This window comes from Falco naumanni, chromosome 17 (genome assembly GCF_017639655.2).
Source record: "Falco naumanni isolate bFalNau1 chromosome 17, bFalNau1.pat, whole genome shotgun sequence".
NCBI classification, from domain to species: domain Eukaryota; kingdom Metazoa; phylum Chordata; class Aves; order Falconiformes; family Falconidae; genus Falco; species Falco naumanni.
The window spans coordinates 1,894,075-1,910,306 of NC_054070.1; the positions used below are offsets into that span (position 1 = coordinate 1,894,075).

Genomic DNA, 16,232 nt, shown 5'->3' on the forward strand with positions numbered 1-16,232 from the left:
GGCAACCAGTGCTTCGGGATTTGCAATGGCACCGTGCAAACTGCAGCAGTGCAGGGACCACGGGACACAGCCGGCACGCACCCGAGCAGGCGCCCCACAACAGCACCATCACACACCCGGCGCACAAGCAGGGCTGACGTCCCACTGTCCCCATCACGCATCAGCCAGTCCTGTAGCCAGCCCTGTGTACCATTTTTATCGATGATCTGGATGAGGGGACCGAGCGCTCCCTCAGTAAGCTTGCAGACAGCCCCAAGCTGGGGGCAGCGTTGATGTGGGGGAGGGCAGGAGGCTCTGCAGGGGGATCTGGGCAGGCCGGGCCGATGGGCCAAGGCCAGTTGGAGGAGGTTCAACAGGGCTCAGTGCCGGGTCCGGCACCTGGGTCACACCAGCCCCACGCAGCGCTGCGGGCTGGGGGCAGGGGGCTGGGAACTGCCCGGAGGGAAAGGGCCTGGGGGGCTGGCTGACGGCAAACTGAACGTGAGCCCCCAGTGTGCCCAGGTGGCCAAGGAGCCCAACAGCATCCTGGCTTGTGGCACAACAGTGTGGCCAGCAGGACCAGGGCAGTGACCGTCCCCCTGCACTCGGCACCGGCGCAGCCGCACCCCCAGCCCCGGGTTCAGTTTGGGCCCCTCACTCAGGAGGGACAGTGAGGGGCTGGAGCGTGTCCAGAGCCGGGCAGCGGGGCTGGGGCAGGGGCTGGGGCACAAGTGCTCTGAGGAGCGGCTGGGGGAACTGGGGGGGTTCAGCCTGCAGAGGAGGCAGCTCGGGGGGGGCCCTCATGGCTCCCTACAGCTGCTGGACGGGAGGCTGTAGCGAGGTGGGTATCCATCTCTTCTCCCAAGGAGCAAGTGACAGGACGAGAGGAAACGGCCTCAAGTTGCTCCAGGGGAGGTTTAGGTTGGACATGAGGAAAAACATCTTCACCGAAAGGGTGGTCAGGCACTGGAGCAGGCTGCCCCGGCAGGGGGTGGAATCACCACCCCTGGAGGTGCCCAGAAGACATGTAGATGTGGTGCTCAGGGACATGGTTCAGTGGTGGCCTTGGCAGTGCTGGGTTAACAGTTGGACTTGATGACCAAGTCTTTCACGACCCAAATGATTCTAAGATTCTAACCACACCACTGGACACGCTGCAGAAAGCACCCATGGGTAATGCTGCTGCAACCCCGGGCTCTGCTTGCCCACTGGCCCAGGCAGGAGCACCTAAAACCGGTGAAGCGGCTCTGATTTACGTGTGACCCTGGAAGGTGGTGACAAGTGGTAACAGCCCCGATGAGACAGGTTAAATCAAGCAGGTTAAAGCCAGTGTAGATGAGGGTAAGAGTGCTGGTGAGCCCAGAGGGCACCCAGTGCAGCCAGCACACACCATCGCATAAGAATACCTGGCCCCGTGTGTGCCCAATCACCCTGGTCCAGCTCACAGAACAAGGTTTAGCAGGAGGCAAGTTATGAACTCGTTACTATATCTTTGTTGTGGCCCATGCACATTGGAGTTAATAAAAGGCACAGATCCTCCAGCTGGTGCCCCAGAGCCACAGGATGGGCATGTGCAGGTAGCATGGGCAAAGCGATGGAGGGCTGGAGCAGAAGCGGCTGCACACATGCAGCTGAGGTGCAGAGGAGGCTCCAGGGGCCCTTGCTGTCAGAGGGCTGCACCCACTGCTCTGCGGCTGCAGACAAGGGGACTCCTTGTCCTTCTGGTGGGGCAGGCAGGAAGGGTCGTGTTAGCAGATCAGAGGCACCTCAAAGGTGCCAGGCCCTGCCCTTGGGCTTCCAGGAAAGATGGATTTTCAGGCTTGAAATGGTAGGGTAAAAACCTAAGGCCAAGTTCACTGCTGCCACAGGTGCAGTCTGTAGGGCAATAGAACACTTCGGAGGGGAGGCATCTAAGAACCTTAGGGAAGACCAATAAAACACCCACCAGTGCCCCCAGGTGGGTCCATGCAGGGGAGGACTCAGCACTCTCAGCTCCTCCACCCTGGCTGCATTCGATGGGTACCAACCACCCTGAGCCCCGCTCCCGCAGATGAAGGCAGCACGCACACCCTGGCAGCACCGTGCCCCCATGGGCTGGGGTGGGACAGAGCAGGGCAGGATGGAAGAGCCACCCTTGTCCCCTGGTGCTGCCAGCACGTCCCACCCTGCTACCAGCTTGGCAGCATGCTCCTCATGGGCACTGCTCCCTCCCCAAAACACCCTGGCTGCCTCCCCTGCAGCCACCCACAGCCATCCCCCCCGGGCAGAAAGCCAGCGCTTGGGCCTGGTGCTGCCACCCCCCTGGGTGCCGCTGGCAGCTGGGCTGCTACAGCCACCCCCATCCCGAGGAGCGGTGGGGCCAGGGCGGGCACTCGCTGTGTCCCCAGCCGCCCCGACAGAGGGGCTGGCACACGGGTGCCACCTCACCTGCACCCCTGCTGCCGCTGGGGAACCCCCTTGCAGAGAGGACCCCCAGAGCACTCAAAGAAGCAGCATCCAAGGGCGAGGGGCCCAGTGTTTCAAGGTGACAGCACTGACCTGCATCCCCAGCTTCACCTGTGGCACTGCTGGCCACCCATGCCTGGCCCCCAGTTCTCGGGTGACAGTCCCGATAACTCTGGCCTCTGGAGCTGCCCAGGAAAAGCAGCTGCTCTCACCTGGGAAAGGGCGGAACTGTGACTCGAGGAGCCACTTGCCCTCCTCTGGCACACATCCAGCTGGCTGCGTCGCTGCTCGCACTGTCACTGCTTGTCCCCACTGTGCTGGGCCAGAGCAGTGACACCGGCCCTCCGCAGTCTGTTCTCCAGGTGCGGCAAGGGGCTGGGAGCTGTCTCAGGGCTGGCTGAGTCCGCTGCATGCCGAGGCTGAGCCAAAACCAGAGCTGCTGGGAGAGGCTGGAGTGTGGGAATGGCAGGAGCTCACTAGATTCCTCCCCACATCGATTTAGCAAGCTTGCCACAGCCAGCTGTTTCCAGCTGCTGGAGCGAGGAGCAGTGGGGACAGCTTAGCCTGTGCACGGCAGGGTCAGTCGGACAGTCTGCCTTGGCTAGGCTCATTTCCCAGGCAGCAACGGCTGGGACATGTCCTGCAGTGTCCCCTGCTCAGCCAGGGCTGCAGGCTTGGGGATCAGCCATCCCCTCCGCCCCACCTCCAGGCTGGCTTGCAGCCTGGTTCGCAGCTTCCCGCTGCTCTTGCGGGCTCCATCCTGCTGCCATGGAGGGAAGGGGGTGCAGCTCCCGCCCTGTGCTCCTCCAGTCCAGTCACGCACAGGAGGGCAGCCCTGAGACAAAGCCACTGTCCCCAAGCCCTGTGCAGGGAGGCCACCAGGCTCCACTGCCTGAGTCCTCTCTCCTGTGCCAGGCTGGGTCTAACCTGCCCTTGCTGGCTCTGCCTTGCCTTTGCCTGCCACTGCACTTGGGCAGCTCTCCTGCTGCCCCCAACCCCCCAGCCCCCACTGCTGCTTCTTTCTTAACCGAGCGCTCTCATCAACGTCAGGAAACGATACGGCTCTGCTTCACACATGGGGAAACTGAGGCTGGAAGTCCTAGCCCACCATCAACCATCCCATCATCCGCAAGCGCTCTCCTGCGCAGCCTCCATCACCACCTCTGTGTTAAACGCCAGGCAGTGCTGCCTGCCACGCGACAGCGGGTGCCAGCACAGCAACCTGGCACCTCGGGTGCCCTGCCCCAACCCACACGCTGCCCATCGCCCCATCTCCTGCCCTGCACAACTGCGGAAGCATCAGATACCACCACCACGAAAAGGAGCATCAGTGAGATGGGATGCAGGGCTGGAAGCAGCTGAGGAGGAGGAGAAGAAGGAGGAAGGAGAGAGCTGTGCTGCAAAGGGCAAGGTGCTGAATGCTGTGACCGTGCCATGCACTGCAGAGCCAGGGCTGGAAGAGACCAGGGAGCGCCAGGCTGTGCTCATGTCCAGCCCCTCCAAGAGAGCGGTGGCTGCTCCTCTGCCTGCACGACGGGGCGCAGCCGTGTCCCCGCAGCCGGGTGCTGCCGACGTGGCCAAGTACGTCAAGGAATGAGGAAATCATCAACTCCAAACGGCTCATGACAGCTCATTTCAAAGGAGCATGTGGCCAACAGCTCCCGCTGGGGCCAGGCAGAGCTGCGTCCATGGGACACGTGTGCCCCATGTGCCTTGGCACAGAAACCCACGTGTGTGTGTGCCGCTCCAGCACTTGTTTGCATCATGCATATGTTCATGTGCAGGCCACATGGTAGCAAAAGCCTGCAGAAAGGTGCATGCATGCATGTGCACGCCTGTGCCCACGACCTTGCACGTGTGCCCACATGTATGTATGCAGGCACAAGGACAGCAGCAGTTACCAGCTACACCAGCACGAGCAGGCTAGGCTTGCATGGATGCACTGTCTGTGCCTGTGTTCATACGCTCAGCATGAGCATGGCACTCTCATCTACGTTTTCTCACCCCCCACAACCCAACTGGTCTCACTTCAGAAGATCAGGCTCAGAAAGGAGTCCTGGTGACCCAGTAAAGGTTTTAATGGCAAGCGGGAAATTGCTGTAAAAGGCCTCATGGTGTTTCTGAGTCATTATGGTGAGCCCCTATTACACAGTAGCTGCAACGAATTTCCCCAGGCCATGAAACATTTTTAACTGGTTGCTCAATTCCTTCCAGCGCATTGAAAAATACACTAATAAACTCTGCAATAAAAACCATTCTCCCGGGGCCCTGAGACTCCTCCAGCCCAGCCGAGCTCCCCAGCTCCATAAACCTTCACGCAGATACACGCTTCTCCCACTGTGCTGCCTCAGCCTGTGCTCCCAGCTGTGTTTATGAATGAATCAGCCTAGGCATCGTTTTGCTGGTATTTTCCTTGCAAACCCTCCGCTTCAGCACCCAGAGCCTGCCACAGCCGGGCTGCCGGCCCAAGGGGAGACCCAAGACTCCGAGTCCGGTGCAAACCTCGCCAAGCCCTGCAGGTTCCCAGCTTACACCCCGCAGCGTGCAATTTGGTTACGGGCGTCCTGGCACACTGACAGCAGAGTCTTTCCATATGGAGTAAAACGGCTTTATCTTGCATTACTTACATCCAGCTCTGATTCACGCTCCCAGACGGCTGGGCAGGGGGATGGTCGCAACCTGCAAACCTTCTCCCTGGGGTAAATCTCTTCTTCCCCTCCAACAGCTACCAAACAGGCTACGTGAGCAGTGGAAATGGCTCACGGGGCTCTGTAGGGTGACTGTCAGGTCCACAGTGTTTCCTTCCATCATCAGCCTCATTTTCCAGCCCAGCCCCTTCCCTGCAATCCCTGTGCGCTCCCCCCAGGCACATACTGGGACCCCCCAAAACCACCCCTCTCTCTCAGAAGATGCCCCAGCCTGAGTTCCCTGGGAAGAGCACATCCCTACCACTCAGTGCCCCAGGAGGGCATCTTGCCCTTTCCTGAAAACCTGTTGCCCCACCCCATCAGAAGGCAGCGGGTTCGTTAGCACTCGCCATGGTTTAACCGCTCTCATTGCCGCGGCTTCTTGGCATGAGCCAAGGGCTGGCTGCCAACCCTGGGCCTCCTGCAGCAGTCAGGAGCGCATCCTGCTCCCCGAGGGGCAGGAACCAGGTTGGGAGCCCTGTGCCATCCAGCACCCAGGCAACACTCTACCTGGGTACCCAGATGGTTGATTGGCACCTCTGAAACACCCTGGACAGACCCACAGGGAGAAGCACAGCCACCATCCACTGGATGAAGGCAGCAGCCCCAGGGCTGGCGGAGCCGTAGGTGCTGCTCCCTGGCAACATGGAGGCACAGCCTCCTGCTACAGGGGACAGGGGATGTGCAGGGGATGCTGCAGATACGCTGCCCTCATCACCGCAGCCGGCACAGGATGGGGCAGCTCCACACCGTGCATGGGGGCCATCAGCTCCTCGCTGGCAGGCAAAAGCAGAAAATTAGCAGCGGTGACAGGCTGGGACTTCAGCCGAATCAGCACTTCTGGGGCGATCGCTGCTGCTAAGCCTTGTGAATTGCTGCTCATAACGAGGGCAGGGCTGAGAGACCTGGAGCCTGAACCCCGTCTGGCTCCAATGAGCCAAGCTTTTAAAAGGGATTCAGACTTTCTCAGGCTAGAGCAGCCATAAATCTACTTAATTGGGTCTCTCCCATACACAAGTTTCCAAGTGAACCCGCTGGAGAGATCCAGACCGGGCCTCCAGCCCATTTGCGGGTTATTCTTTCAATGGATGCTGTGCTTGGCCCCAAACCACCCCACCTGCGCATCCAAATTACAGCTCCTTTTTCAGCAGTGAGAGCCTCTAGCTGCTCAGTGTCCTGTGCATCCCACCTCCGTGCTGTCCTCCACTCCCCCACACTGAGCCAGGAGAGCCCAAACTCCCCTGTCTTGGGGCAGACCCCGCTCCTGCATGCAGCACTGCACACCTCCACGCCACAGCTGCCTCCAAAGCTGCTCCTGCAAAGCGTCGGAGGAGCTGGGAGCATCCCCACACCGCTGCCCGCATCCAAGCGCTGCAGGTCTCCAAAATAACCCAGAGCAAATGCCTGTACAGCTTGGGAAGGAGGTGGATCGCAGATGGCAGGTGGATGGGCTGGATCCATGCACCAAGGGGTGCCCTGAGCCTCCAGACACCGGCACACGCAGCCACAGAAATGCAGAGTGACATGAACCCCCCAGTTAACAGCCCCACGGCCTCAGGCACATGGAGGTGGCATCACTAGTGGTCACTGCACCTGGGGGCTGTCCTAAGCTGGGGCCCGTGCAGAGTGGGGTCAGGCTGGTCACACAGAACCCCGTGCCTCAGTTTCCCCCCAGAGCTTGCAGTGCCCCACAGGGTTTTGCGTGCCATGCTGGCCAGCAACACGGCACAGCTGGCCCAGCCTGGGGATTTCAGGCACTCCAAATGCTCCACACACAACACCTTTAACACAGCTACCAGCAGACATCCAAGGCAACACTACAGACTCTGCACAAAAAAACCCCAAACAAACAAACAAAAAAAAAACAAAACCAAAAAAAAAACCCAGAAAGCAAGGGGAAAGAAAAAAAAAACCAAACCAAAAAAACAAAACCCCACAAAAACCCCACAGCGAGGCAGAAGGTGCAGACGGGCCCCAGCACAGAGGCCCCAGAGCAGCCCGCAGCAGCAGGTTCATGCTCCCCACGCGTCACCAGACACAGGTCGGACATTGTGGAAATTCAAAATTCCAGATGGCTCTTTTTGGGTGGTGGGGCTTTTTTTTTTTCCTTGCCTCATTTCCAAGGCAACAAGACTCGCTGTCATCTGCTAGTTGCCATAGAGATTTCACCTGATTCTGCTTCAGCGGAAGAGAAAGCCGGCAAGCTTGCTGCTGCTGAGCCGCTAGCCGCGACCGCCTTCAAACTTACTGGGAAAAGCAGAGATAAATGGGGCTTTATACCACGGAGGCAATGGGCTGATTCAGAGGATCAAAGGAAGGAACTGCGGCTTTCTATAGCACAAATCAGCCCTTCACTTAACTGCTTCGGTGCCCTCCAGATGTGCCCTACATCTGGGGACACTGCCAGCCCCCATTCTGGGCTTTGCCTAGTGGAGGAGGGGAACATGACACAGGGAGAATCCTGCACCGACTTCTGACTGCATCTCAAGAGCCAAGATGGGTTCCTGTACCGTGACAGAGGGCACTGGGCCTATGACCAGTCACAGCCACATCCTTCCTCCCATAACTACCCTCCCCCACTGTGGACAACCCTTCTCCAAAGCCCCTGTAGCCCAGAAGGCGAGTGAGCCAAGAGGAAGATGGGGCAAACACAGAAGCAGCCAAGAAGGAGGAAGACCCTTGGGCAAAGGTGGAGATGCCCATGGGCTGTGCTCAGTACCGCTCGGCTGCCACAAACATGGGGGTTTAAGCATCACATCCCCCCGCCCAGGGGAGCCACACACAGCTGGCCACAGACAGCACTTATACCACATCAGGCACTGGCACCGTCTCAGCCATCCCGTTACTGCTGAGGATCCTCCACGTAGATAGTGTGGATGTGCCCATGCCCCGAGCCCAGCTGCAGCATGTGGTCTGCAGTCATTCCCTCCACGTTCTGCAGCAGCTTCACAACTGCCTGCCCCCCTCCCCAGCGCAAGTGGGCTGCCTGGGACCGGGCACATCACCAGCAAACTACCCTGCACCATTGCACTTCCAGCCACTTGCATCCATCCCCTTCCTTCTCCAGCTGGTCTGGGAATAAAATCCCAACTGAAAACCCAGTGCCGTGGGGATTCACAGGCCTTCCCACGAGCAGGGCAACTCCCCAGGACTCTGGTATGGAGACACCACTCAAGAGTTCCCTGATCTGCAACAGCAGACCCTCAGACTCACAGTCAAATGCCCCAAATCAGCAGATCTGATGACTCAAGGAGCCAGCCCGCCCCGCCTGGGGCTCCCTTTACCTGAGGATATTGAACCCCTTGGCCACAGGAGAAGATCCTGAGCACTGGCAGACTGCTCACGGGTGGCAGTCACCTCTAGGTACCACAGACAAAGGCAGAGGTCCCCAGGCTCATCCCTCCCCACTGGGTGCCCAGGCCTGGCTGAAAGAGCATTTATCAGACCCAGAGGCAGCCCATACCCTCCGCAGCCCACGTCCCCGTACCCGGGCTGGCGGGGAAGGGCCCGGCCGGGCAGCTCTTGGCTCAAGTTGGCTCTTTTGCAGGGAGAACAGAGTCATTAGCGAAGCCAAACTCCCCATTCCCCGCCAGAATACAGCCATGCTTGGGGAAGCTTTATATTCACAGAGACAAACAACTCACATTTGCTTTTTAACTGTTGGAATTGCACCCACTGGGACGGAGCGAACAGGGAGCCTTTTGTCCCCCTCGCCTTGTGACTGCAAGCTTTGTGCAGAGCAATGCGTTGCAAACACAATTCTCCCCGGCCTCAGCTGGGCTCTGGTAGACACTTGGTCTGTCTGTCCATCACCAGATCAGCCAAGGAGTCCTCATGCGTCTCCAGCAAGAATGCAAAATGTCCTCCCTTGCTCACTCGTCAGCCAAAGCCTGCAGGGCTGCTCTGCACTGACCTGCTCATCAGCCACCAAGAACCCAAAACGCAGCTGTCACCAGAGGGTCTTCACCTCGCCGAGGACCCGCAGTGGGAAACCAAAATTGCATGGGGCTATGGGTGGCAGAGCTGCTCACTTGGGTTACAGCTCACCAGGGAGTGAGGGAGGGTAGCTCCAAGCATGGAAAATGCCAGCATGGCATAGGCACAAAGATAGGTCATTATGAACCTCCAGGGAAGGTGCCCAAGTCACCCCCGAGATGGAGGTCTCTGGAGACCTCCAGCCCATTGCTGAGCTCCTGAACATCGGAGCTGGCAAGGTACTCGCCAAGCTGCCATGGGCACAAGTGCTGCTCAGAGCTGCCACCCTGGAGAGGGGCAAGGGACAGCCCACCTGAAGTGGAACATGTCCTTGAGGAACACATCCAGAACCCCCGTCCTGGTCCAGCAGCATCACCCAGGGATGAGCATCCTTCAGTCCAGAAGGATGAAACCCCTGCAGTGCTGCTCTCCTCCAAACCCTCGGCTTCAGGAAGGGACTCGGTGCTTGCAAGCTCACTCCAGGCTCTCTGCACAGCCTGGCAGATGCCAGCCCATGAGGGTGCCTTCCCTGGGATCTGGTCATCAGCCATTGCATGAGGTGGTCCCCCAAGAGCACCTGGAGAGGAGGCAGCAGATCACCTCAGGCCCCCCAACCTCAGGGAGCAAACCCAGCTTAAATGAGCTCCAGGCTCGTTAGTGGATCTATTGTTGCCACCTCCCCCGGGAGGAGGGAGATAACAGAGGCTATATTTGCTTCCATCTGGGGAATCGTTTCCCTCCAATGTGTGCTGCCACAATGCTAATTTTTAAGGCTGATGATTAATTGATGTCAGGCTCATTATGGGGCCAACGGATCCATCTTCCCCAGAAGCACCAAGAACGAGGCGGGGGGGGGGGGGGGGGACCACAAACGGACCACGAAGTGTTTTGACAGATGTCATTCGAGCCACATGTGAGTGATGTCCTAACAACAGAGGAAAATAGGAGCCATTACCATGGAAAGCCCTGGAAATGGGAAGGGAAGTGCCTGCACACGACCCCAGCGCCCTTCCCCGCGCACCCTCTAATCAGCCCTTCACGCTCTGCCCTGACGGTTACTAGGGTTTTGCTCCCAGAGATAAACGGCCATTGTGCAAGTGTGGGGGTAATTGAACCCCCCGCCTGCGGCGAGGGCAGCGGGGAGGGCTCAGCCTTTCTTCTCCCCACCTGCCCCAGCCTCGCAGGAGGGCCAGGTGCCAAATTCACTCTGGCACCAGGCGCAGCAGCCTGCAGAGAGCCAGAAACAAGCCCGCTGCACATACGATCACTGGGATGCCGCAAGCTTAGGGCTCCCCTCCACCTGCAGTTCCCCAGCACTGGGGTGGACATGCGTTGCTGGGGTGCCCAGGGGTGCTGCTCTTACCAGGCACTGGGGCAAGGTTCACCCCCTGAAGATCACGGCAGCATCTGCAATAGCAGTCCAGGTGGGGCTGAGGACTGACGTGACATCACAGACTTTGAGGTCCCTTCAGTCCACCCCACCAGCTGCCAAGGCGATGCTCACCCCAAAGCAAACCCACTGTGCTCTCCCAAAGACCAAGTGGCACGCAGCAAGCAGCAGAAGGTTTGCTTGAAGAGGGCACTGCGGCTCTGAGGGTGACACACAGATATCATCCTGCATTCGTCCCCAAGGTCCCCTGTGCAGCTAACAGGAACCAGTGGCTCCGAGGTCCCTGCCCAGAAGTGGGACGAGGCATCCCAGTAACTCAGCAGAGAGCCTGGGGTGACCCAAATTACTGCAGATGAACTCTCCTGCTTGCTACGCCAGCTCCCCCAGGGCCACTCCTGCTTGTGGTAAAGGAACACAAAGCATCGTGCCCCTGCCTCACCCAGCAGCATGCTCCCCACCCCACGAACGCTGCCATTACCTCTGCAGGACTTGTTACCTGCTCCTCCGAACCTGCCCCAGGAAGGTGCCTTCCCCTCACTGGAGCCAGGAGCAGCGTCAGCCCCACGTGCCTCTCCCCAGCCTGTGGCCCCCCTCCATCCTGCTTCTCCTGCAGCCCCACACCCGGCACTGCAGCCGCAAGGACACCCAGGGTTTCATCCTGCTGCCTCACAGCACCGCCTTGCACCCCCGTGCCTGGTCTCCACTGGGGAGGTCGGCAGCACCAGCCTCCCCCCATCCATCCTCAGCACCGCCAAATCCTCCACCAGCTTCAGAGCCCGTACCGCTGATCTGCCAGCGCTATTATTACAAACTTGTTTTAATTGCTGCGCTGTGTCTCGAGCACCCTTCACAGGGAGAGGGATGCGCATGAATAAACTGTCTGTTCTTAGCACTGATAGCTCCCCATGGGGAGCGCAGGGGCAAGGGTTCCGTGCACTTGGCGGCAGGACGTGCACCTCGTCCAGCTGCTTCCAGACCTGCTCTCCCTCTTGCAGAACTCTCGACGGGTCCCCAACACCAGGAAAAGGTTTTCTTGAGCAGCGGTTGCATTCTTCCCACTAAAGGAGATTTGCAGAGAAGGAAGACCCTGTCTCCTTCAGGAAACGTGGCTGTGCCGCAGGATGGAAGGGGACGCTTGGGACCAGAAAGCTCTGTGCCACTATGGTGGAAGCTGCCACTTGGTCCTTGCTCTCCTCCCTGGGACCCCAAAGCCCACAGCACTCCTGCCCAGGCACCCCAGTGGGGCTCAGGGACAGCACGCAGGAAGAGTGCTCTTCACCTCAGATCCATCACCTGCGCTGCAGCGAGAGGAGAGACTCTGACACGCTTTAGGATTTGATGCAAAGAATGGCGAGTCCAAGTTTTACTGTGGGCTTGGCAGTGCTGGGGATGGGCAGGGCAGAAAATGCTCAGAAAAAGGCATTGGCACTGACAGGAGGGATTTCAGTGGACAATTCTGCACCATGTGCCAGCTCCCATGGCCGCCCTCACCATGCACTCATCAACACCAAGAGCTGCGTGACAGGTGGTGACAGCAGCCACAAGCCCCCAGGGACATCAGCTCACTCCGACGTTAAACAGGAGAGCGGCTGCTCGCCTCTGGACCCCTGTGCGGCGACAAGCCCCCATCCCCTGCATGCTGCAGGAACCATTTAAGCACGCTGAGAACATGCCGAGTTACACACCCCGCTTGGACAGTTTGGGATCCCCTCCTGCCAAGCTGGAGACAATGCCATTCCCCATGCCGCCGAAGTGCCAAGCACAGGGCTGTCCTGCAGGCAGCACCCTCCTGGGGATGTGACCCTCTGAGAACGGCACGGTGGGATCTCCGGCAGCACTGTCGCTGGGTATTATCCCCTCTAAGATATCCCACCTCTGTACAACGGCTGCCTGTGCTGGAGAAGCCCTCTCCACCGTGGGAAGCAGCACTGCAATGTGCTTTGAGCTCTTCCCCCCCACATTTGCTCTGGGGGCCTGTCCAAGCACTGACGATGCACAGCCCAGAGCCACAACCGCTGCAGGAAAAGCCGAGCCAATACTACAGCTTGGGGGAAAGCATCAGCCAAAAGTCACTCAAACAAGGAAGTGATTTGTCTTCTTCTGGCTACGCTTCCCCCTGACAAAGGAGGGCAGAGCAGGGAAGTCAGCTGTGATCACGTGCGGCGCACCGACTGAGCGACCACCGAATCGGCAACTGGGAGTGCTCACACCAGGAGCCTGACAGATAAAACAGAACAGGGGAAAAAGGATGAAAAAAGAAACGCCATGTGACCCCTCGCTCGATCCAAGCCAGGCATCACATCCAACAGTTCTTGAATATGAAATACACACAATGAGCTCTAGTGAGTAATTAATCCCTTCAGGAACACTGTAAGTGATTGCAGACAGTTTACCAAGAAAAAAAAGAATTGGAAAGTCATTGAAAAAATGATCATAAAATGTTTCTTTTTCTGCTCCAGTATGAAATACAATGAGATCTGTTAGGAAATCTCTCTGCTCTACAAAATTTAAAGGCGACTGATTTAAGCTGTTATTCTAACAACACCCAATCTACCTGACAAGCCGACGGCTGTGAGAAACCAGCCCAACCCAGCTGAGAGCAGCAGCAGGAGCAGCCCGTCTCCGACGCAGGCACTCAGCTCTAGTCTCTGCATTGGTGGGACACGGCAGGGGATGAAGCACGGCACAGAAAGGCGTCCATGGTATCTCACAGCTACATCACGGATTCAAACTCTCCAGATGACTTTTGCAGGTCAGAAGCACCTGGCAGCAGTGCCAGGCACAAACCCAACACATGCCGTGCAAGCCAGCCGACTCACCTGCCCCCACCTCACCTCCCTCCTCCATCCCCATGCTCCCTCTTGCCTCCTTCACCTTCTTCAGTGTTAAGCAGACAGTCCTCCAGCTGGCCAAAGAGCCGGAGGGCTCTGATTTGGGCCAAATCCTGACCCACTGCATCCAAAGCCCTGCCTCTGCTCACTGCCCTGCACGAATGGGCGAGGAACCACACCTGTCCACGGGCAAAGCCACCACCTACAAGTGACCAATCCTGCCATCCCCCACGGACAGATGGGCAAGAACCCAGAGGTATCTGTGGGGCAGCCTGTCCCACACCCAGGCCTCAGCCCCCCACTTCCAGGGAGCACTGACCCCTGCCAAGGCGAGGGAGGAATTAAAGGGCACAGCGGTTGCCTTTACTTCCACATTTCCCTGCTATTTTTCAACCAACAGCTTCTACTTGTAAAACTGGGGTTTATTAAAAAGAACATTAGGAAAGGTATTTTCTGTTGTCAATAAAGTGACTTAAAATTAGTTGGAATTTTAAAATTAAAAACACACCCTAAACTTTCACTTCCACTTGAAATCACTTTGCTTTTGAAAACAGGTCTTTCCCCCCCCCCCCCCCCCCCCCATGTCCTCTCCTGGGTTTCCACCCCTCTTCTCCTGTTCTGTCCTTACCATGTTTTTGTTTAAAAATTCATCAGGTCAGGGAAAAAATCTGGGGCAGGAAAAGAGGGAAGGAGAGGGAAAAAAAAAAAAAAAAAAGCGGAAGAAACTGTGGCTTTTGCAAACCCATCTCGGCACAGGGGATAAGCAGAGCTCCAGACTTGCCTTCCTCCTCTTGGAAAGCTAGAGGCACTCAGAAAGACAAGGGAATATCATGTATTATCCAACCTCCTGCACACCCCCGGCAGCGGATACAGCCTCACTGACCCTCCGCAGAGCCCTGCAATCCTCTGTGGACTAACGGCAGCCAGCCTCAATCGGGGAAAAAGGAATGAACGAGCCAGGAAAACCATGCTGCATGTCGGGGTGGGACAGCCTGCTCCGGCACTGACCATAAAACCCAGCTGTGGCTCCCAGCTGAGCTCGAGGAGTACCAAACAGCTCGTAACAAGGCTCTCCCTCCAACGAGCCCAATGCCAGAGCATGTCCAGCCATGGCACGGCTCTGAGCCGGACACCAGCTGATGTTACGCATGTCCCACATACAACACTGATTTGGGGAAGGATTGAGACATACCCAGACACTGTTACGCAGCGGCAAGGTCACCCCCCACACCGGTGCACCGTGCCCTGCGGCTGCAGACACCAAACACAGGGTGCTACCAAAGGGGCAGGGACATGCTGTGTCCCTGCCATTTCAGGGGTCACTCCCACCCCAGGGTAATCCCATGCCACAGCTCCAGAGCTTCCCCACTACAGCGTGCATTTTAAGGACAGCTGCTGCACGCTCCACACAGGATACATGTAACATCTCCTTACGAGCAAGAACACTCCGCAAGGGGATGAAAAGCTATATAGAGATGGAAGATCATTACCATGATCTCCTTGGAAACATCCCATCGGAGCAAGTTTTTCTTCCTCCTTCTCTCTCCCCATGTGCATGAATTCTGGCACCCTGTGTGTCGCTTGGCGTTGCCTCAGCACTGTGGGTCCAAAACGCAGGCGTCTGATTTCTAAAGCCATTGTCTAGGATGTGCTATTGAGCTGCAAAACATGGATGGTTTGGGATGGAAAACAGGCATCTCTTGCAATACAAAAAGAAGCTGGCAACCCAGATTTGATTTGTCTTTGAAGCTATAGAGAATCTCAACCCAATAATATTTGCTTTATTCCCACAAAGGGAACGAGAATCTTAGCAACAAAAAAAAAAAAATCGGCACCTCTGCCCCCTGAACGCAACAATGAGTGAACAGAGAACAGAGCAAAGGGAACATGGCTTCGCCCCGCTGGTCACTGCTGCAGCACGGCTGGTTTTGGAAAGCAGCACAGTAGTGTTGTACGCATTAACATGCTCCACTCGGGAATGCGAGGCTGGAAAAGCTGCTTTGCAAATTTACTTTTGATTCGGAGCTCTGGGTTTCTCTCCTCCTTGCGTGCCATTACATTTTGCAAGTGCTCATGCAGCCTGTTCAAGGCAGGGAGGCTTCCAGGAACCTCAGCAGTTTCACCAGGTTTAGCACAATGACTATTTGCTGAGGAAATCACCCCGGAAAAATTTATTACTTGCTCTTCGCTTTCAAAAGCAAGCAGGGGTGGGAAGCACACAGCAGTACAAACAGCAACTGAGCTGAGATTTAATCCTGCCCCCAGGTTACTGTACTTTCCCCAGGACTAATAAGCTATGTGACAGGAGGTGACCTCCCACCACAAGCAACACTGCCACGCAAGTTCTGCTTTCAGAGGGTTTTCGGACAGCTTTAAAATCCCACCCTCCAGGCCCCGCTCTGCACAGCCCCAAAAAGCATCTTGCAGGCTCCAGGAAGAGATTCCCTCACTCATCCCCCATGCTGCTTTATGAGCAGGGCTGTTCCCCTCCCCTTGCAGGAACTGGCCACATGTTCTCCATCTGGAAGCAGATGCCCATGAGCCAATAAGCTCAACTTGGAAAACTAACTGAAAATAGCACAAAATTTCTGAGCGCTCTGCAGACCGCGGCCGGATGATGGATATTAGTGCTCTAGCAGCACCGGGACGCCGTTTGGCACAGCGCAGCAAAAGCACAGCTAAAAGGGTTGAGGAAAATGAAAATGAGATGGCTGAAGGTGCTGCTGCCTGAGCAATCTACCCTCTTCCAGATGTTCTTGCCTGTATGGAAGGAGGGTCTTGATTTGCTGGCAAATCAGTCCCCAAACTGCTGCTGAGCTCAGCTTGAAGTGCTGAAAGACACCAGCTCTGTCCCTCCCGCATCCCTGAAACCACGGGGGGACATTCTGGTCTCGGAGGTAAACCTGAACCTGCGGCCGTAGCTCT

At 57.3% G+C, this 16,232-nt stretch overlaps 1 protein-coding gene across 5 annotated transcripts in view; it reads right to left on the minus strand.

Annotated features, from left to right (window-relative positions):
* Positions 1-16,232, minus strand: part of NAV1 (neuron navigator 1) — a 60,990-nt gene that overhangs the window by 30,797 nt on the left and 13,961 nt on the right. The window lies entirely within an intron of this gene.